Here is a 21,655-nt window from a genome sequence, read left to right on the forward strand (position 1 = left end):
TTCGCTCTTTGCGGTCTGTTCATGCCTCTAGGTCTGAACGAGCGAACAAAACTTGCGGTCGTTTTTTGGGAAACTACGCCCCCTGGCCGCTCGCATCCTACGTCATGTCTGCTATTTATTAGATTAATCGAATACATCGACCAGGGTATGAACTGCTCGCTATTCTTGTGGTTGGTTTTTGCTACCACAATTTTGCGAGCATTTCCGGTCTGTAAAATAACCCAGTGACGTGCTCAATGACGCTGCTGTTTTAATTATGCACACCCATAAAACGCCCATTTTGACCTTTAAGCACGCCTGCGATCGGATCTCCACTCCCCGTTTTCAAGCACCTTCCCCTGTTACCACCTACATACGCCTCCTCCTGTCACTCAAATTATCTGGCATTCGCTATTTTGCGAGCACATGAATTTCGACCGCACTGACTGGTTCGCGCATGCGTATAACGATCCGTACGCATGCGCAGTTGGGCAAACATTGCTCGGAGCGAATGAGCGGCCGCTTACGAGCGGCTCTGAATCAGGCCCTTTATTTTAGTTCTGTCACTGATCTGGACATTCATTCATTGCATCACTGTTGTTCCTTCGGGCACAGATTTAATCCGTATTAGTCTTGTGCTTGTCTACTAGTATTTACATTAAACAACCCACTGTTACCAACTGTGTTTTGGCCTCTTAAAGAGTGCCCGGACAGGAAGTAAGGTCATGATTGCACCAGCTGGTTGATTTGTGCTCCTGGATATTTAAACTCATTTGGATCCATGCTGCCTTGCTGACTATACTGAATTTGTTGTTCCATCGGCTGCTGCATGGTCGGCATTTAACTTACCTATTGCTGGACACGCTGTCGTCCTGCCACCATCGTGTATCTTTTGACTCCAGACCGGCTGAATCCTGCTGACTCTGGGCGCCTCCTCATTCCGGTACAGCTTCTCTGGATCCCTGTGCTGCCATGGGCTCTTCTTGCTCGCAGCACCAGCTAATTCCTGCTGACTCCTGGTGCTGGGCGCCTACTCGTTCCAGTACAGCTTCTCTGGATCCCTGTGCTGCCATCGGCTCACTAGCCATGACCATCAGCTCTGTGGCCGCACCATCGGTCCCTTGACCAAATCATTGGCCTATTGGCCACTCCATCGGCTCACGAGCCATCACCATCGGCTCAGTGGCCGCACCAGCTGCACCATCTGTCCCTTGACTGAATCATCTTCCTGTTGGCCACTCCATCAGCTCACTAGCCATCACCATTGGCTCTGTGGCCGCACCATTGGTCCTTTCACCAAATCATTGGCCTGTTGGCCACTCCATCGGCTCACTAGCCATCACCATCAGCTCAGTAGGTTGCACCATCAGTCCCTTGACCGAATCATCGGCCTGTTAGCCACTCCATTGGCTCACTAGCCATCACCATTGGCTCAGTAAACCGCACCATTGGTCCCTTGACCAAATCATCGGCCTGTTGGCCACTCCATTGGGTCATCAGCCATCACCATTGGCTCAGTAGCCGCTTCATCGGCCCATTGGCCGTACCATTGGTCTGTAGGCCACTATCATCGGCTCCCTAGCCACCACATCATCCTGTTGGCCATCTCATCAACACGCCAGGAATCACCATCGGCTCATTAGCTGCACCAGCCTGCAGGTTGACCTATCGGCCCTCTTGACACTTCTGCTCCAATGTCTGATCTGCTCAAATTCCCAGTCAATATGGACTTTTCACGATTACCTTAAAAGGTATATCTAGAGACTGTAACATCGACCTTTCAGTTTAAATCTGTCCCAGTGTCTGGTCCTGTTTCCACCCCGGGTCCTCAACAAACACAGGCCCTGATTCAGAGCCGGATGCTCTGACCAGAGCGCTCGCTCTGAATCAGGGCCGTCCTATTTAAATGTGGAGCGGCCTTTTGGACACTCACATAGCTGTGGGTTACCACCCACAGCTTATGCGAGCGTCCATGATGATGGTCGTGATGGTCAAGACCATCGCGACTATCGGGCTTGCGACGAGACTCTGCGGTAGGGTCTCGTGGCCGCAAGCCCTGGAGTGATTTTGGCTCTATCAGAGCCATAATCACTCCCACTGACATCACTAGTGATGTCAGTGGGGCCGGACCCAGACGGTAGGCGTTCCCATGGGAACGCCTCCGTCTGGCAGCCATGCCCACGGCACGCCCACCAAAGGGGGTGTGCTGTCAGTCACCATCGACAGTACGCCCCCTTTGGTGCGAGACCCGGAGCGACAGCTTGGCTATCGCTGTCCGGGTCTCGCGCATGCGCACGACGGAGCTCCCTCCATCGTGCGCATGCGCATTGGGGTAACATCGACCCGCTTGCAAGCGTCCTGCACTCGCGAGCGGGTCTGAATGAGACCCACAGATCCTAACACCAAAATTTTAGATATGGAACTTGGGAGTCCCAGACATGAGGGTTCATCAGTTGGAGGATTCTGGGAACAGATATGTCTATTGTCAGGAATGTATGCCTGACTGAGGCTGAGTTTGATTTATTACCCCCTTTGTCACTGTATTTAAGTTAACCCAGCTGTTAAGTGATCAAGTTCCGAGAGGGCTTTGGAATCCATTGCGAGAGGAAGAATTGTAGAAGGCCTGGGTGTGACCTCGAGAGAGACTTTCAGGACAGACTGATGCTGGCCTCACCTGTTGGGGAGTCAAACAGTGCAATCATGGGTTTTCGTTCTGAGAGACACTTTTGAATAGCAATTGTGTACTTGTTACTTATCAAGCAAATTCAGGGATAAAGGATAATGTTTCAGGTGTCAAGTGTGGGAAACTGGTATAGCGAAAACATGTATGAGGTAAAAGACAACATGGCAGACCCAGTGTAACAAATTTAGTATTACCAACTTAAGTATCTAAGGGCCTGATTCAAAGATGTACACAATGGCGATTGTTACACAGATCACTAGCGATTGTTTGCTATTGTGCATGCATGTCAGCTGCCCTGTGCATGTGCAGCAATTGTTTTGCGATTACGCCCACACAGAGGATCCATTCACAAAGTAAGAGACAGGCAGTCAGCGTTTGGGGAAGGTAATGGAGGGTGAGAGCCCTCTGCGTGTCATGAGAGCTGCAGTGTTTGTAGCTGGTCTGACTTGCTGCATATGCTGCCAGACGTCTGCATCAATGTTTGCACCACTGTGCATTGTCGGACGGATATGAGAAGGCAGCAGTGGGCGTCTCTATGCTTGGGTAAGCTTTGGAACATTAGCATATTTTTGTAGCTGCATTCTGTGCGAAATCGCAGATGCAGTTGCATTAGTGAATGTCTCTAAATCAGGCCTTAAGGGATGGTTCTGTAGTGTAAATTGTTGGAAATGTAAATAGAGAGATAATTTCTTTACATAAAAGAGATTCACTTTATATTTGACACACTTTTTGGATCTGCATTGCACAAACTTACTGTTACTCAACCTGCTTATGTAGGTCACAGGGACTTAAGATAATGAAATTAGTTAGACAACAGGTGGAAAACCCAAGTGCACTTTAAAGGTAGGTCCTCAGTAGGCCTGCATCTACAATCCCCACCAGTTGAGCTGAGGCTTCACTTCTCTTTTACTATTTACATATCACCAATTACCTGCCTCATAAGAATTAAGTATATCAATTCAATAGAAACCAATGCCTCCTGAACAGAGGCCCTGATTCAGAGCCGGACGCTCTGACAGAGCACTCGCTCTGAATCAGGGCCGTCCTTCTGAATTTTGAGAGCGGCCTCCTGGCCGCTCGTATAGCTGTGGGTGACCACCCACAGCTATAGCGAGTGGCCAGGAAGATGGTCGCGATGGTCAAGACCATCGCGACCATCGGGCTTGCGATGAGACCCTTGTGATAGGGTCTCGTTGCCGCAAGCCCTGGAGTGCTTTTGGCTCTATCAGAGCTGAAAGCACTCCCACTAACATCACTTGTGATGTCAGTGGGGCCGGCCCCAGACGGTAGGTGTTCCCATGGGAATGCCTCCGTCTGGGCAGCGACGCCCCCGGCACGCCCACCAATGGGGTTGTGCTGTCACTCACCATCGACAGCATGCTCCCTTTTTAGCGAGACCCATAGTGACGGCTTGCCCATCGGTATCCGGGTCTTGTGCATGCGCACTGGGCCAACATCGACCCGCTTGCGAGCACTAGATCATGGAATATCTTAGTGATATTATTGTTTCCTATTGATATTATTGGTTGGCTATTGGAGAAAAAAAAGCTGCCTCTAATGCTTGTAGGCAACAGATGCTCTTCAACTGAAGCAGTGCTACCTGGAATGATTGATTGAACAAGAAAAGTTCAAAGTTCAGAAATGTCCATCAGCACATTCAAAATTAGGTGCTGTGAGACTGGGTACTTGTAATAATTTTGCTCATCTCTATTTACAACAAGTCATTGCTTTTTGCAGGTGTTAATAAATTAGCTCCGTAGTATTAGGAGTTACAACTGTGTATAGTGTTTCACCAAAATTCAAGTGTATTACCACCTGGAAACTTGGTCTACCATTTCTAAGGTTTTGATTTTTCATAGGGACTGTCCTGTTTTACTCACTAAAAATCTGCAACATCTGATCTTTTGTTCTTCCACTGCTTAGAATAGATTCTTGGGGGTATATTTACTAAAGTGTGGATTTTTAGAAGTAGAGATGTTGCCCATAGCAACTAATCAGATTCTAGCTATTATCTCCTTATAGTGCTAGATAAATGTTAAGCAGAATCTGATTAGTTGCTATGGGCAACATTTCTACTTCTAAAAACCTGCACCTTAGTAAATATACTCCCTGTATTTGGGAAGCATGGAGTGGTTTTTATGGCCTGAGCAAGAGTTAACCCAATTGAATCAATTTGAAAAATTTCTAACTACTGATAAAAATTATTCTTAAAAAGTAATTAACCGTTAATAAATGTACTTTAATACATTATATTAAAGTTACATGCTGGTGATTAACAACATACATGCTCTAGTTAAATAATTAATACATTACAAAATGTTAATTTTCAACTAGTTAAAACTCTATTTAAAAATAATGAAAAAATGTTTCCCAAATAAAGTAATTATTCTGATACTACAAGTTACAGGAATAACTCCTGATACCTGACATCTCCCTAGTATTGTTGTTGCAATTTGACAGATAGGTTGGGGTTATACCAAATCCATAACAGTTTTTTTCAATGATTATGGAAGTTGGCAGAGAGGTTACAGTATGTCTAATGACCTATCTTTTAAATGCAAGTGACTATGTATTTCTCAGTTTAAATTTTTTTTAGCAGAAGTCCTATTTCAAGTATTAGGGGTAATTGCATTTTTTTTTTTATTAAGCAAAATATTTGAGCTGAGTTTCTCTTTATGCTACAAGAACAGGTTATAATAATTTAAGCCTGTCCTTCTAACATGATCCCTGTAACCCAGTGTTAAATATTCTAAGGACTACTTTTTTAATATGCTGAATTAATTAATTACAAAATACATTTTACACCAAATAAAGGGAACCTGTCACAAAATGTAAACATTATTACTTGATTTATTACAGCAAAGTAATTCCCTTTTTTGTGTTAACATTATTTCATTGCATATATAAAAATATTTTATGCTCAATTATAGTCAATGCATGTCTATTTTTTTTATACAACCAGGCACCAGCAACTGCTAGTACACAGTTATAAGGTCTGCTGAGAAATTAACTTTATAACAAAGTCTGATTCATATATTTTATTTTTCCTTTTTAGTATTATATGATGGGCAAAAATTAAAACTGTTGTAATTTGTTTAATTAATTTATTATTAGTCTTTCAGTTTTGTGAACATTTTTCATTAATTTGGCCCAGATTATGGCAATAGAATAATAAGTGGGAATTTCGGATGAAGAGCATTTTCCAGCAGATGAAATTGATTATGATAAAGGAACAACTTAAATACCTGATATATTCCTTTTTTATAATTTTCCTTGTATGTTGTTTGGTATGTATTTCCAGCATTAAAAAGGATGTGTGAAGGAGGCAAGTATTTGAAAGAAGGAAAACAGAATTTGGTGCACCGAATCATCCATTCAGTGATTCTGAATTGTTGAAACAATGCGAAATTAAGACACGAAAGTCAAATGGTCTAAACTGGGATTAATTTGTGAAAATTAAGAGTCATGGAAGCAAGTTATTTAAAAAGTTGCCTTAATGTTTCTGAATCTGCAGTAGTTATAAGTATTTAAAAATAGACCACAAAAAAGGTGCCATTATTGTGTACCTGAGTACTAACACAGAAAAGCACTGATTGTGCAACTATAATGTGCGTGAAGTGCTGGGCAATGGGGGTAGGAATAGGTTGAAGTTTGCCTCAGGTGTCAAGAAACTTTCTACCAGCCCTGTTAGTAAAGCATTTGTCCCAAAGTTTTCCCAACAGAATTTGGCTTTAAGTATTCCCAGCCCCAGTCCAAGCACTCTATGCAGCAGAATAGTGAAGCAATATTGAAATGTAAAATTGGTTTAGCTGGAACTTCGCACATCTGCAGAATAGCCTGTTTTGCAGTCAAACTGTAGAATTTTGCTGCAGTTTTGATTATCTCTACAAAATTACAAATTAATATTCATATCCTCCTAGAAGTCTAACTTCATGCAAAAATTAAAAAGAGAGTTCAGAAAATAAACCTACTGCTGTGTAATACTGTATGTTTACTTTTAAAATACAATTCTAACAATGTATTCAAGCTTCTCGAAAAATCTTGGTAATAAGCTTCAGTTAAAACTGTGCCCTAAGATCCTGTGTCTTACAAAAACGCATTATATGTACAACTGACAGTACTAAAGGAAAGTCATTACAGGGTTGTTGCATTGGTTCGACAGTTGAATAACACATCAGTTATGCAACATAAAGTTCTACACTTACATTATCATACATTTCAGTTCATGTAGAGTAATCTTAAATCACTTCTACTTGGTTTCTATGGGCCGTCTTCTGCCAACACAAGACCTTTTAAGCTTTTTTCCGTCTGAGACATTTGACAGTGTTGGCAGTGCTGCACACGTACATCTGTTCCACAGTCACATCCAAAATAGAAATCCATTTGTCTCTTCTATTTCACAGACAAAACGAAAGGATATTAAATTGAAACGGAAAGAAAAAATGTCTGTCACATGACGAAGGTTCAGCGTCCTGTTTGCTGTGGGAAAAAAAATTTTACTGCTGGACGATGTAGAAAGGTTTCCAGCATTACATAAATATGGTAATTTGTTAGTTTGTACACTCTGTGCCTCTGATGAGGTTAAGGAAATAACAGAGTTACAAATAATACACAATTATCCTATTATTGCTGTCACTGTGTGCTATGACGACAATCATTTCTGACAGTGTGATTAGTTAAGCAGGAAATTAGTGAAATCATTTAAAAAATGAAAAACCAAAAAAAAGAAATAAGCACCTCCGCACTTGGGGCCTGATTCAGGGGCTGCTTTCTTCTGATCACTCCCTTTTACCACCCCCAAACGCTGACAACCTGTCACTCACTTTGTGATGGGATTCTCTGTGCATCCGTAATCGCAATGCGATCGCTGCGCACGCACAGTGTGGATTATACACATTCACGATGGCAAACAATCGCTGAATCGCATTAGTGTCCATCTCTGAATCAGGCCCTTATTCAGAGTATGGGAGCTACTGTGCTATAAATCTTGTATTTACTTCTAACTTTAGGTGAGTACCAGTACATTAGTTTCTTTGGAAATAAAGGCACTATGTAAAATACAAATAATAACTTATTTTTTATAAAATGTCCCTACATATACATTAGAGATATGCACAGACCCCGTGTTTTAGTTTTGGATCAAAATCACCCTCAAGAGTCTTTGGTTTTAGATCTGGATTTCTTTAAAATTTATAAAAAAAACATAATTTGGACCTGTTTTTGCTCCTTCTTATTACCATCATTGACATCAATTTCCAGTCATGTCCAGTCAATTTTGAGCACCTCACATCGAACAATGTTGTTTTCACCAATATTGAGGGGAGAGGGGAGGGTTAGCATACTTACCTCAGCCTGTCGGTCTCTCCTTGTCGGGATTTGAACTGGCGGCTAAACAGCAGCCGGTAATACAATCCCATTTCCTATGAAACATAGTGGCATACCAGTGGCTTATAGAATGACAGTTCAATATACTATACAACTCCCCCAAGCACTTTTGCTGCTCTCAGAACCCCGCCTCCAAAATGTTGGTTGCAAGACATTCTTTGGCGCACAAACCACATGTGATGTTGGCATTTACCGAGACTGCTGATATCACAGCCCAGCTGGTCACTAAGGCAGATAGGCTCAAAAATATGCCAGAAGAGGAGCAGGGCCTATATTCTCATGGGATGCAACCAGAGCAGGTAGAGCACATCTGCCTGTGTTTTCATCCCATGGCTAGAGTCGCATGGTTGCTGCTATGCCCTTCCGGGCTATGGTGCTTCTGGCGACTGCCCCATCAGCTCACTCCTTGAGCTGTGCCTGTAACTCATCCTTATGTTGTATATTAAAAATGACGTGCACAGTTTAACAAACCAAGCTTTTCAGTGACAGGTACTGACACTTTTGTAGCTGAAGTGTTTGGCTTGTTTGGTCCTTACGAAGCAAATATAAAAACTTGATCTACAATACCAACATACTGTATTTAGCAGAATGGCTTTGTTTTATCTCATCCTTCAGCTTCTCTAGCTGCTTTTCCAGCAGTTTAATTAAGGGTATAACCTTACTCAGGTTGGCAGTGTCTGAGCTCACATCATTGGTTACAATTTCAAATGGTTTCAGTAGCTTTAGTATTCTCCAGAGTGTTGGACTATGGTAACATGCCCCCCATCTCCTGTCTTTATATGTACGTTTGGGTGGCATGTTGCTGTTCTTCCAGTTGCTGAAGCATATAAATGGTGGAATTCTACCTGGTTACTACCTTTTGTTTCAGTTAGTGGCATGGTACATTGAACTGTTCTTACAACTGCTGCAATGTTCTACGTGTGTTTGCTGAATGCAGAAAATGCACAGAAATGTTACGGGTCACAGCAAGTATCTGCTGCTTGGTCCTGTTATTTTTTAAGAAATTCTGAACCACCAAGTTTACTGTTTGCACAAAACATTGTACATGTTTAAAATCATCTAGTTGCAATGCTTGTACACTGTCACTTGTGTTGGTTTTGGAAGTGACAAATCCTGACAAGAGTCTTAGTGGTATATTTACTAAAGTGCAGGATTTTAGAAGTGAAGATGTTGCCCATAGCAACCAATCAGATTCTAGCTATTATCTTCTTAAAGGTGCTAGATCAGATTATACTTAACATTTGTCTAGCACCTTTTTGAAAATAATAGTTAAACTGATCTGTTTGCTATGGGCAACATCTCCACTTCTAAAACCAGATGCATTGATGGCAGATATTGGACGAAGATCTAATGCTAACTTAGCCACCACTGTGCAAAAGGATGGCAGCTGTCATACATGGTTCCTCTTGCAAATTATTGTTTCACAGTCGATTGCTGTTTGAAACTAATAGTCTTCTTGGTCCCCTTCTGATATGAAGATTCAGCCCCAGCAGCAGCAGCCCTAGTATGCAAGGATTTCTTGGGAATTGTGGATTGCATTAGGTGAGTAAGTTTGCCTTTGCAAATTGGATGCAGAACTACCTCACATCCACAGGCACAGCGGGGATCTGGCAGGAGTCCAAGAAAAGACCTGAAAGCAGTGTTGCACAGACACTGAGACACAGTTAGTAACAGGCTTTATACTAGAGGTATGTGATCTATTGGAATTTTCAGAACATGTGACCCAAATGGAATCAGGTTTGAAATAATGAGCAATCTAGGAATCCCACAACCTGACGACACCTGGGAAACAGATGATCACTTTAACACTGAATGAGAAGTATGCCAGGAAGCAGGATAGCTCCTTCAATGACCACAATGGAACTTTGGCAAAAGTAGTCTATCTTTATGTACTGAAATAGTCACAGTCCTGACAGTATGGCATGTTGGCTATTTTATGTCTTTCAGCAGTAAACTTCCACTTTTGTTAGAGGTGATGTTTTCTTTATGATTGTAAAATACTGTTTAAATCTGAGGTGCCCTTTACACCTATTTTGCCCTTGAAGAAGTATTATGACTTGCAGCACTTGTACTGGGTTGTTCCTTGTCCTCTATTGACTGATCCATGATTGGTTGTGGGGATCAACTACCGATTAATTTCTAATCATTCTGTCCACCTTGGTTGTTGTTTTCCTGAGGTAACCTTGCTGCAGATTGTTGTTTACATGGACCTGGACTCTTTGGAGGAGATTTCAAACATTTATCATTTGATGCAGGATTTCTACTTTAGAGCATGTATGACAGCCTCCCTTATTTTTGGCAAGTATTTTTTTCTGCCGGTCCTCACCATTCTTATTGCAGAATGGCATTACACAGTCTGTGATCAAAGTAAACATTGTTCAGTAGAGACGTAACTTACAAAACATACAGTAGATATCAAAAGACTTTTGACCCATTGACCGATATGTTTTTCTGATAAAAGTCACTCTTATCAATGTCTTGTGATGTCACTTTGCTGAACTGAATGTCAGTTGGAGATAGACAGCAAGGACTGAGGTAGGGCTAAACAGAACTGTGACTTGTTTTGATTTGGCTTTGTGTCAGTGCAGTACAGCCATCCCATGTTCATCAGTCAGAATGTACATTACAGGATTTTCTATAGTGTGGCCTTTGTGCATGCATGTTTTATATATATATATATATATATATATTGATCGATAGATATGCATAGGGGGAGGGGTTTTAGATTGCACACTCTAAGCACAATGTGAGGTTCTACCTGCTGAGACTAGTAGTGCTGCAAGCAGTAAAAGAGAAAAAATGCAAGTACACACTCTAACCATGCTAAACATAATAATAATACAGGGCATGGGACCCCCCTGGCCAACCCAGCAGAACCGCTCCATGGCATCACACTAGTGCGAGATTACAAGTGATAGTTAAATAATTATAAAGAAACTCCAATGTGTTAAGTCTTACATAAGTAAGAGGTTATTATTAAAAGTGTATGAAGTGCTACATATATAAAAAACAAATGAAAGAAGTGAAAAAGTATATACTATGATGCTATGAAACAGTCCAGCTACACCAGCCCAGAGAGCCCTGTGCCCCAATACCAGTCCCAAAACTAACACACAGACATATATATATATATATATATATATATATATGTATGTGTATGTATATATATATATATATATACATATATATATATAGTAGGCCTTACCCTCACTGTGCCTTATTAAATGTGCAGTCTTGGAGTGCAAGAACTCCTTGCTACTTAAAAGAACCTAGAAACAGGTGGGAGGGGTGCTAATCAAGGTAGAAGGAGTCTCGTCCTTCCAATGTACATACATATACATAGTACAGAATGCATAGGGAGGGGCCCTAGATTGCACACCCTAAGCACAATGTGAGGTGCTACCTGCTGAGACTAGTAGTGCTACAAGCAGGAAAAGAGAAAAAATGTAAGTGCACACTCTAACCATGCTAAACCTAATATAGATAGATAGATTAGTCTATCAGACTATTAAGGATACTGTACAAAAACCTCTATACACTCGTGCTTATACCTTCTAAATCCTGCCTATACCTTCTAGAATTGACGCTATTTGCGTATGCAGTCATGCAGTAAATAAATGCCTTCAGACTTTGAGAAATGTGTTTCCAAAGCACAAAGGTTATTATTCAACATAAAAACAGTAGGTTATACACTGTGATCTAAAGACAATTTAGCGCAAAGAAATCATACAGACCCAAGGTACAGTTATACATACGCACGCGCACTGGAACCAGTTACCGGCATCAACAAGAAACCTCCAGCAACAGCATCAGCAAGAAGACTCCAGATTGGAGTCTGTATGCACATTTATACCCTTACAGGGATAAGCAACACAATAAGCAAGTTTGACTTGATTCCATTGGTCCTCCATCACGGTGCTTCTGTTACAGGACATTTAACAGGTTGATTCAAATGTACACAGGTCAGCCTCCGACAGCCTATTCTCTCCTTTTTCCCGCCGCATGCAAATCTGAGCTGCTAACATTACAAAGTACATTTTAGTGTTTTAACCCTCTACAGTCCATAAGTTGAGAATGTATGTTGCGATCTTCTCACCGATGACACCGGAAAGTTGCTGAGACAGAGTAGATCAGTACAACACCAAACACTGTTTGTTTATCATCTACTAAACCTTAGATATCAAAGTAGTCTTTATTTCACAACATTAGTAAGAAATGAATAAACCTTGGATATTACACTTTGAAGCTATGGAACCTTTTATATGAGTGTGCAGTGTGTAAGTATGAGGGGTTTTTGAAAGGATGCTAGTTAACTTGGGGCAGATGCGTATGCATGAGGATAATAAACAGCGTTCACATGCAGGATATTATGCATTCACTGATGTGCATCATGTTAACAGCGCAACTGTGTGTATTTAATGTGTGTGTGGGGTATGGTGAAATATGTGATCGCATGATGCTAATAATAGCATCGCCGTATGTACTTAAGTGTGAGTTTCCCTAAAATGGCGCTGGGCGGCCATTCGCAAAATGGCATTGTGCAGATCTCATTTTCTAAGATGGTGTCTTGTGGCCATTCGCAAATGGCGTCGTTACAATCTAATTTGAAACTGATTCTGTCTCAGCCAATTATCCAGCTTCACCAGTCCACCCTTTGATAGCAACCAACATGCTATCATACACTGGTCTTACATTAATTTTTAATCTTACATTTTGACATATTACTTAATGTTATTATGGGATGGCACAAGGTGGTTCCTAATCCATCAATAATGGGTGTCTAAGAGGGGACATAAAACTACCATTATATGCACACCGCGGATCTTGGAAGATCATGGGAAAGGTGTGGGGATGCGCCTACCCTATAAAGGAAGTCTTGAGGGGGATTAGGGACTTACATTATTTGAGGTGTTTTAAAATAACATTTTAAGAATACATTTTATGCATGTCTAAATATAATACATTATACGATGGTATTTCCTAGTTCTGGGTTGTAATGCAGTTCTACATTTACCTCAGTATTCATATTGTCTTTACTAACCACCATCATAATTTTGTTCTTCCGGTTTACCTGTCTTTACATTTTCCACACTTCAACACAGTAGGAACACACCTGACACATATGCCAATTACTATGATGACAACCAGTATGAGGATCAGGAGTTTACCTATGCTTGCGATCATTTCCTGGACCCACTCTCCTAGACCTGAGAACCATTTTGCTGGGTTCAACCATGAAACCCATTCCTCTACCTTCTCCTCTACTTCAGCCACTGAAGCATTATGGTTCTTTCAAAATTCCCATTTTAGCTGCAGAATTTCATCCATCTTCCGGTCTATCACCTCCTTGCGGTCGCTGGTATCATTTGTGACATAAGTGCAACACTTCACTCCAAATTGGATGGCCAAAGTTATGCAGTACCCCCCAGTGACAGCTGTTAAGTAATTTAACACTAGTCTGTGTTGCACCAGTTCTTTATTGTATGCTTGCAATTCCCTACCTGTATACCTGAAGGTGACATCATACATCTCGGTGATATTATCAATTTAGCAAGATCTTGGATATATCTAAAATTTAGTGTACCCCGAGCGATCCTGGTGGGATCCAATGCTACTAAAACTTGAAAGCCAGTTGTCTCACTAGTTAACTGTGTGGCTTTATGCACATCACCAGGTATCATATTCCTTTTGTCCCTGTGTTCATACTGCATGTGAAGATATGGTGATGGTGTGTTTTTCTGAATGCCAAGCATTTCGACATGTGTGAGGGTCATAACCTCTTAACAATTACAGTACTAAGATTGGTCCGACACTCCCCTGATTGGCATAGCACTCCTCCTCCTGACTCCACTCCATCAGTACTACCATCAGCTCCCTTCTCCTCTATCGGTTCCCCATCATAGAAACCAGATATCCCCAAACAAACCAGGATGATGGAAACTCTGGAAGAGAATATCAAAATGAACACAGCAGACCAGTCCATCACCATAGCAAGGACCTGCAAATTTCTTTAGCTCAGGTATCTCACTCCAAATTTTTATTCCTCTCAAAACAAGCTCGCGATCGACAGGTCCACGTTATCAGCCTTGTCTCCGCCTTTTTTCTCCGCCAGTTGGTTGACCTTTTTGCATTGAGTGGAATGGACCCAGGTATCTCTCTCGGCCACCTTCAAAGAGGTGGTATTCGTCAGTAACACCTGATACGGGCCTTCCCAACAATCAGTCAAACAACCTGAGCGTAAAGAAATTCATATCATAACAAATTCTCCAGGTTTGACAGTTCCACCCTTTCATGACAGTTTGCATCAGACATGTTAGAAAATAACATTTTCAATTTCAGTTGTTCTTATTCATCTTCGTAAGATACTGCACAGTAACCTCATTATCATATTTTTCACATAAGGCTGCCTGTCAATCAGTATCTTAAAGGGGGACAGATAAAAAAGAAAAAGAGACAGTCTGGGGTGATCTTGATATTATTAATACCCACCAACTTACACATGTTTGTTTTTAAAGACATCACCTGTGAAATGAGTATCCCTATACTCTATGGATACTGTATCTTCATACAACCTTCTGTACAATTAAACCCTGTTATTAATAGCTACTGCTCTAGATTGTGTCTTAGCCCCTGGGTTAGGACAGTTTCCCAAGTACTTGATCTTAGCCTGGCATGGCTGCAATTTGTCCCTAGCAACCTTGTGTCCTGTGTGTGAGAGATGAAGCACAACAGTTTAGTATAATTTAAACATGACATGAATGAAACAGGGCACAACAATAAATCGTCCTCATATTGTATCAGAACAGATCCATTGGAAGGTTTAAAAAGATTGTAAACAGTTTTGTATAAGGCCTGGGAGAAGATACTGGGGTTGTCTATAAACCCATGGGACACTCGTATCCATGTGTGGTGTACACCTCCCCCTATGTAAAAGCAAGGAGATACTGACAGTCAGGGTGTTAGGACACAGGGAAGAAAGCAGAACAGAGATTGGGTATCAGTTACATCAATTACCATTACCGTTTTTTCCCTAGTACTTCCCGTCAACCTGTCTATCTGTAGACCACAGGTATGACCCGACCCCTAGATCCTTTATGGGGATATCCAGGTACTTCCCTGGTTAGGGAGTCCTACCCTCTTTGCTGTACAGTTCTTACTTACATGTCCTGGCTGGTTGCAATTAAAACACTTTCGTGGGTGAAGTGGATGAAAGGATTGTTGTGTGAATTGAGCAGGAGGGAATGTGGTGGGTATGGGTAAGGATATTGAGGGAGGGTATATTGTGGGATATATGGGGTTTGTGGATAGTATGGGACTTGAGGCTGTGTGTGATAAGTGGGGTAGGGCTGTGTTTGCGGTGGTGTAGGATTAGTGAGGACGTGTAACCATTCAGGTGCAGGTGTGGCTGCAGGTGTGTCTGCTGGCTGTGATGTTACCGTAATTCCTTCTAGAGCTTGAATATTGACAGCCATTAGTTTCTCGCTCTGGGTCTCTCTCTTTTTAGAGATGTTCTTGTCATGTTCAATTGCGGATTCTATGAGGGTGTCTACAGTGACTCCCCTCCAGCTAGGCTGTGAGTTCTGGACCCGGGTATTTAGGTCTTCTTTAAGACCATCCATGAGTACAGTGACAATCATTCCCTTGTGTTGAGTGCTATCTATAATATATTCTAACCCAGACTACTGCAGAGCCCGGTCACAATAAATCTTCTGCAGATTCACTCACTTTTTGTTTTATGGAGAAGATTTTGTTCCAGTTAACTACTACTCGAAAATATACACCCAATTGAGTTACTATGCAGGAAATGTTACCTTGATTGACTTCGTCTGTTAAGGGAACATCTCCATCCAATACACAATCCGTGATCAATTTTGTCACGTCGATATTGCGTGGTAGACAGGCCCTTAACACCACTCGGCAATCTTTGTTGGTTGGCTCGTGAGAACTACCCAAATTTCTCAAAAATCTTTGACATTTGGCTAATTCCTTTTTGGGATTGGGGAAAACATTCATTATGGAATTTAGCTCTTCTCTTGTCCAAGGACAATGCATGGGCACTACTCCGTTTGCATCTTCATTCCCATTCGGAACAGTTATTGTCCGGATGGGATGCAGCCCGGCCGCACTGCTACTGTTGACCTTATTACCTGGCTGGAGGTTTGAAATGGCAGACATGACAATAGGCTCATCATCCACATCATAAACATTTTCCTTATGGTTACTTAAGAGAGGGTACAAATTACTTGTTACATTTTTATGGGTTTTTTCAATAACTGTACCTGCACTCCCATCCGCATAGGGCAGTGGTGGTGCGCATGAACCACTGGCAATACCTTCCACAACGCTACCTTGCTGCGTGTGCCTGCCATTTCACGGCTCGCACGCATTGCAATTTAGCACTGCGGGTGTACCCTCTGGTAATGTGTTTGCAGCGCTAGTTGGCGTTGCTTGCACACCTTTAAGCCAAGCATCCCCTTCATGCTGCCACAATTTTAAACATTCATTATATTTTACCTTTGTCACTCGAGAACGCATCAGGCTGATGTGATCTTGGACATTGTTCAATACATCCTTATCAAAACTACCATTCTGGGAAATGGTCTAACACTCTTTGTCGTCATTTTACACCATACATCACAGTACCTGCTACCATAAACACCATACTTAGTATGCATAGTCCGGCGTGCCGATCCAAGCGGCGCCTCACATAGCAGCACATCATTGTCTAACATCTCTACAGTTTGCATGGCTCCCATCCTGGGAGAACCCTACATTTTTCAATAAAGATTTAAACTGGTGAAAGACAGTCAAGATACTTTCACTTACCTGCGGACATCTTGGAAAGAGGGTATATCCACGAACCCTATGGAGGACATCTAGACGCCTCCACTCACCTATGGTGAAAGGACGCTTCCACTCAGAAATCCTTTTTTGACTATGTTTCAACCGCTAGGGGGCAATATATACCCTTTGTTTTCCAGTTGATTTCACCATCTCACCAGTTCACAATCATAGTTTAGCCCAAAACTATGCGGTTCAATTATAGTGTTCAAAGAAGCCTTACCAATTACTGAATACTATAATCACACTGGGAGCCGAGCCCTAACAAAAACAACAACCTATACACCTGCCTTGTGTAAAGTAAACAGTAAGCTGCTACTGAGTCACTAGGCCGTTCATTACGCCTAGCACTTAAGGGTCCTACAATACCCTTATCATTTAGGCCCCGTGTTACACCTTAAACAAATACTCACAGTTACACACTTTTTTCCTTCACATAAAAATACACGTTAACCCAGTTATTGACAACAATTGATAATGTAATCTCAACGACTTTGTTTAAAACATGTGGCAGCAAGACCGGAAATATGTATACGCTATTGTGTGACTAGATGCATACACAATAATGCGACTACTACACAACCGTTAACTCAAGTTATATTACAACTTAGCTGCGTATGCAAGAATGCGACTTCCCCCTTTTTAACACACAAAATAAAACAGACAAACAACCTATCGACAAAGGAAAACAAACTTTTTCCTCCCCAGTCCCTGGATTCTTAATCAGCGCTCCTAAAGTCACAGTAACCGGTAGCGCACTCTCAGCAACAATGGTGGTAACAGATTACTAACGCACAACACGTTCTCCTGCCAGGCGCCTCCAGCCTTTTGCTGAGAGTTCGATACTGAGTGTAACAGACCGGTTGTGAGATTAACCTGCGAGCCCCCAACTAAGGATACTGTACTTAAACCTCTATATGATCCTGCCTATACCTTCTAAATCTTGCCTATACCTTCTAGAATTTACGCTTTTTGCGTACGCAGTCAGTAAATAAATGCCTTCAGACTTTGAGAAATGTGTTTCCAACGCACAAAGGTTATTATTCAACATAAAAACAGTAGGTTACACACTGTGATCTAAAGACAATTTAGCGCAAAGAAATCATACAGACCCAAGGTACAGTTATACATACGCACGTGCACTGGGACCAGTTACCGGCATCAACAAGAAACCTCCATCAACAGCATCAGCAAGAAGACTCCAGATTGGAGTCTGTATGCACATGTATACCCTTACAGGGATAAGCAATACAATAAGCAAGTTTGGCATGATTCCATTGGTCCTCCGTCACGGTGCTTCTGTTACAGGACATTTAACAGGTTGATTCAAATGGACACAAGTCAGCCTCCGACAGCCTATTCTCTCCTTTTTCCCGCTGAATGCAAATCTGAGCTGCTAGCATTACAAAGTACATTTTAGTGTTTTAACTCTCTACAGTCCATAAGTTGAGAATGCATGTTGCGATCAACTCATCGATGACACCAGAAAGCTGTTGAGACAGAGTAGATCAGTACAACACCAAACACTGTTTGTTTATCATGTACTAAACCTTAGATATCAAAATAGTCTTTATTTCACAACATTAGTAAGAAATGAATAAACCTTTGATATTACACTTTGAAGCTATGGAACCTTTTATATGAGTGTGCAGTGTGTAAGTATGAGGGGTTTGGGAAAGGATGCTAGTTAACTTGGGGCAGATGTGTATGCATGAGGCTAATTAACAGTGCTCGCATGCAGGATATTATGCATTCGCTAATGTGCATCATGTTAACAGCGCAACTGTGTGTATTTAATGTGTGTATGGGGTATGGTGAAATATGCGATCGCATGATGCTAATAATAGCATCGCCGTATGTACTTAAGTGTGAGTTTCCCTAAAATGGCGCTGGGCGGCTATTCGCAAAATGGCGTCGTGCGGATCTCATTTTCTAAGATGGTGTCTTGTGGCCATTCGCAAGATGGCGTCGTTACAATCTAATTTCAAACTGATTCTGTCTCAGCCAATTATCCAGCTTCGACACTATGTCACCTTTATACTCTATCTATAATGTATTACAACTTTTATGGGGTGGCCTAGTGCTTCTCATGCACTAGGCTTGCGCCCAAATGAACACAGCTATGCAGAAATGTAGGATTACCATGAGCTCATGTGCCATTAGAATCTATTGATGGAGTTCCAAAACGATGTTGTATCAGGGGGTGAAATTCCTCTTCTGTTCAGATAATGAGTAAAACATGGGTTATTCCTCTGTGTGATTTAAGGAAGAAGGAGGTGGTTCCTTCCTATGATCTACTCAAGTATTAAAAACAACCCTACAATCTAAGCTTTACATTTAGAATTAGCTAGAATTTACTAAGATATTTAAAATATAGAATTTTACTTAACTGGGAGCTATATTCCTTGTACGTGCAAATAGAAAGTTCATAGGGGAAATAACATCACTGTTCTGATCTCTCTACACATTTCCCTTTGGCCTAAGCATGTGTGACAAACAGCGTAACCACTTCTAATTTTCAACAAATTCAATCTAGATGTGAAAATCTGAAGAATGTTGTTTATTCTAGTAATAGAAAAAAAAAACTAACATAAACATGGAAACATGAAATACAGTATAATTAAAACATGCACTGATGTAATGCAAGCATAAAACTTAACTGACATAATGTTGGCAGATTTACAGTAGGTCAGAGTTCTTACCATTGATGCTGTGTTGAGGGGAGGGATATATGCACCTATTTACTTATTCCATGTGAGATCTAAAATGGAGCTCTCCTACTTTGGGGGCATTGGGAAACTAACTACTGAGGCCTGAGTTGCCCACTTAAGCTGATACTAGGCTGACCTCAAGATGAAGCATACACAGAAATAAATGCATATGAGAAACCAATGCTGAAGCATAACAATCACCATGATGTATTTGGATCAAACCAGAGTAGGAGTTATGCAGGAGACCATTGCTGGGTGGTTGAATGTTTTTTGATACCATATTCTATAAAATGCATCTCAGTTAAGTAGCTCTAATAAAGAGATCAAAATTGTTTCTAATTAGTTCTTGAAACAATACATTTCTAAAATTTGTGATAACTTAATTTATTATAATTTCAAGCTTATTTTTACAGTCTAAATTGAATTTACTGTGCATTTTCAATTCACCAACATGTTCCACAGCATTATATAATGGAGTAGTTCATTTGTAATTGCTTTACTGTAAAGTATACAAGTTTCCAAATGGCTGCTTATTTCAAATGAACATTCTCCTCTATGTTGTGAATTAATACTCAGCTCAGCAAAACATTATATTTCCTTTGGAAGCCCCATTTATCTCTCACATCCTGGTTCTCTGGGAATAGCCCTTATATTTAGACAGGTAATAGCAGCATTACCTAAGTCACTTTACAAGAATACAAGACTCAAAATTATAAAGAAAATGTTTTTCTTTTCAATGAGCTGTACTTCAAAAACACTGAACTACTTTCATTTAAACTACCAAAATAGAACTATACAAATAAGGGCTTTCCAAAAATAGATATTGTGTGCTTAGTTTAAACCTTGGGTATTGACTGCCAGTAAGAACTGCCCCTCATTTGACAAAAGTGAGAGGAGCATCTAAGATTTCCACAGCACAAAGCAGCATATGAGCCTGTGAGCATCTAGACAGATTACAATACCGTTTGGTTGCGATCTCAGAAGTCACCAAATATACTGTAAATATACTTTTGCACTGCACAGCTTGCAAAATACTTCTCCTTCCGAGTATGTTTTATTGCTACCTGTCTCATACACTGTTCATCAGCGGAAAATGTATGTGACAAGGGGGAATCACAACAAACCTACCTGACTTGCCTAAAAATTATTAATATTCCCAAATGCTGTCTGACACTCAAAATCCTTGACCACAACTGCCACCAGCAAAACTTATTTTCAAAGATAATACTTTGCAGAAGTTCTTTAGCTGATCCATTGACTACCCTAACAAATACATACCTACTTTTGCACTCTCTTCTCCTGGAGAAGCCCAGAGGGGAGGTGCTGACTCGAGGTTGGGTCCGGCGCAACGTGTCATCTGATTTGATTTGATGTTATCGGCAAAAAGTGAAGTATAAATGCACTTTCAACCATTCTGTCCGATACTTCTTCCCATACTCCTCCAGGAGCAGTACTACCTTTATGTCTTTTCAGCATTTATTTTAGAAAAAAATATTTCTTGAATCACAAGTTAGATTGTAAAGTTGTGTACACATGGATCTGCACTTTGAATGGAACTTCTGAATGTACTGTAAGTGTAAATGAAAATAAAATTGCATTGAAAGTGTGATTGTACAAGTGTGCACTTTGCATATGAGGAATAGTGTTCGCCCAAAGCTGGCAAAACTACAGTATATGCAGAATAAGTGTTAAAGAAGTGATAATCACACTGATAATCACACAACCACAGTTCCACTACTAATTTCGAAAATCATAAATATAAAACTCAAAGAGGCTATAATTTGCCTTCTAAAGAAAGCATTAATTTAAATGCTGTAGTCAGTAGACAATTAGTGTTAAGTGAAGAATACAAAATTGGTATTTGCTTAAATTAGATGATGAATTAAACAAAAAGAATTGAGTTTAAACAAATATTACCTGTTAATACTGGTCTGTATCTGCTGAACAGTGTATGTCATTAGGCAGTGAATGCTGGATGAGAGTACACCAAGTAGTCAGGAAATGGGCATAGATAATATAGTAAAAACTGTACACATACAGAAACAAAGTCACAAAA

General features: G+C 40.9%; 1 protein-coding gene and 1 long non-coding RNA gene across 2 annotated transcripts in view; one reads left to right on the top strand and one right to left on the bottom strand.

Moving 5' to 3' along the window:
- LOC148443320 (uncharacterized) overlaps positions 1-7,049 on the bottom strand; it is a 37,184-nt gene extending 30,135 nt beyond the window's left edge. The window contains exon 1 of the long non-coding RNA XR_015875690.1: positions 6,868-7,049. This is a non-coding gene — a long non-coding RNA (uncharacterized LOC148443320). The remainder of the gene's footprint in view (positions 1-6,867) is intronic.
- The window catches only part of LOC148443319 (uncharacterized), a 168,803-nt gene that overhangs the window by 101,197 nt on the left and 45,951 nt on the right, over positions 1-21,655 (top strand). The window lies entirely within an intron of this gene.

Source organism: Taudactylus pleione, unplaced genomic scaffold (genome assembly GCF_031769625.1).
Source record: "Taudactylus pleione unplaced genomic scaffold, aTauple2 ptg001302l, whole genome shotgun sequence".
Taxonomy (NCBI): domain Eukaryota; kingdom Metazoa; phylum Chordata; class Amphibia; order Anura; family Myobatrachidae; genus Taudactylus; species Taudactylus pleione.